This window comes from Eschrichtius robustus, chromosome 3, assembly GCF_028021215.1.
Source record: "Eschrichtius robustus isolate mEscRob2 chromosome 3, mEscRob2.pri, whole genome shotgun sequence".
Lineage (NCBI taxonomy): Eukaryota > Metazoa > Chordata > Mammalia > Artiodactyla > Eschrichtiidae > Eschrichtius > Eschrichtius robustus.
This window is the reverse complement of record NC_090826.1, coordinates 44,274,003-44,276,249: the sequence shown is the minus strand read 5'-3', so window position 1 is coordinate 44,276,249 and position 2,247 is coordinate 44,274,003. Positions and strand designations below refer to the sequence as shown.

The 2,247-nt window shown below is 40.9% G+C and overlaps 1 non-coding gene across 1 annotated transcript; it reads left to right on the top strand.

Annotated features, from left to right (window-relative positions):
• Positions 1-210: 210 nt before the first annotated feature.
• TRNAR-CCU (transfer RNA arginine (anticodon CCU)) lies at positions 211-283 on the top strand. The gene has a single exon. It is a non-coding gene; the product is annotated as a tRNA-Arg (tRNA).
• Positions 284-2,247: the final 1,964 nt, after the last annotated feature.

The window sequence follows — 2,247 nt, the reverse complement described above, 5'->3', positions numbered from 1 at the left end:
TGTGAGTCAATCTCAAGAGAGACCTCTCCATCAGTGAACTTAGACACTCTACTCACTTCAGCTGTTTCTCAACCCTGATTGCACATTAGAAGCATCTGGGGAGATTTCTTAAGCGCTCATGCTTGGGCTCTCTCTTCGAGGTTCTGATTTAGTTGGTCACAGCAAAGCCCAAATGGGAATCTTACTTTAAAAGTAGCTGAGACTGGGACTTCCCTGGTGGTCCAGTGGTTAAGACTTCATGCTCCCTATGCAGGGGGCCCAGGTTCGAACCCTGGTCAGGGAACTAGATTCCGTATGCTGCAACTAAGAGCCCACATACTACAACTAAAAGATGCCGCATGCCGCAACAAAGACCCAGCGCAGCCAAATTAATTCATTAATTAATTTTTAAAAAAGTAGCTGAGGCAAGTCTAACATGAAGCAAAGGGCTACTTTCTAGGTCTTGTCAAGGAAATCATGATGTTAATGTTACTTAGCTAAGATTTCTCATCCCAGGGCAGTGTCTGGAGAGATACCTATGACTTTCCCTTTTCAAGTTTCCATGGTTGACCATCCTCCTTTTTCTATTCACACAGATGTTCTCCAAACAGAATGTGTTACAATTGATATGGTTTCTACTCATTAAATCACAGTCAGTTTCTAGGTCTGCAGCTTTGAGAGTACTTCCAGATCACCTTGGCCACTTGGTGAGAGTTTTGTGTGTTCCCAAACTTCTCCGACAGTTTTACACAGGGGCTCTTAGCTTCCTACAGATGGTTAATTTCATTTATGGAGAGTGGATTTTATTTCAGGGGCAACCTTATTCTCAGTCTTTTTGAGGATGTCCCACTGTTTGCCATCAAGCATCCAGAGATTAATCTGAGGCTGTGGAAATTCAAAGAGAAAGTTTAATTACGAGTTAACTCTGACTATTATGGACATAGTGGTGGCTCAACTGAGCCACCACTATGTCCATAATAGAGAGGTTTTGACCTTTTCGGGGTATGTGACCTTGGGCAAAGGCTTTATTACCCTGAGCTTCATTTGTAACCTGTGGATTATCATGCCTAGGCTTTTTTTATATATATATATATTTTGGCTGCGTTGGGTCTTCGTTGCGGTGTGCGGGCTTTCTCTAGTTGCGGTGAGTGGGGGCTACTCTTCGCTGCGGTGCACGGGCTTCTCACTGCAGTGGCTTCTCTTGTGGTGGAGCGCGGGCTCTAGGCGTGTCGGCTTCAGTAATTGTGGCACGCAGGCTCTAGAGCGCAGGCTCAGTAGTTGTGGCACACAGGCTTAGTTGCTCTGCGGCATGTGGGATCTTCCCGGACCAGGGATCGAACCTGTGTCCCCTGCATTGGCAGGCGGATTCTTAACCACTGCTCCACCAGGGAAGTCCTATCATGCCTAGGCTTTAGAGTTGTGGTGAGCAGTAAAGATATCGTATGAAAAATCCTTGGCATGATGTAAGCACTCAATGAAAATAACTTTTAATATTGATATTATTGAAGGAATCTGTTTTTCAAAAGTTAGGGAGTATTTTCTCAGAACCAAACTCCTTCTCTCTTTAGTTTTTTAGAATAGTAATTTTATCATGCTTTAAAAATAGTAATACATGCTCATAAAAAATTCAAGCAGTACAGAAAAACACAAGGAAGAAAGTAACAGATCACTCTTAATTCTAACACTCAAAATAACATCTTTAACACATGGTGAAAATCATTCTGAACATCTCTATATGTATTTATACAGGATAACTGACACAGAGAAGTAATTTTAAAGGGCTCACACTGAGCAAGATGTTTCAAATAAAATATTTAATTAAAAAGCCTTATTGAAGTTAATTTAACAAATAAAAAATGATGAAAGGATTGATGAATGATAAGTTATGAAAAAGATTATGAAAATAATTGGAGTTGTCATTTTTTTTTAAACTACACATTTTAATGTTAGACAATATTGACTATTGTCTATCATAAGGATGATTAATACTCTATACTTCTCCCATCTCCTCTCCTACTGTCTAATTTTTGTTATTATTTTTACTTTGCCAATATTCATAATGTTTACACTAATTCCTCAAGTTGTTTAGGCTAAGTTCTAGATTTAAATAGATGCAATCTTTGGGACTTCCCTGGTGACACAGTGGTTAAGAATCTACCTGCTAAAGAAGGGGACACGGGTTCGAGCCTTGATTCAGGAAGATCCCACATGCCGCGGAGGAACTAAGCCCGTGCGCCACAACTACTGAGCCTGCGCTCTGGAGCCTGC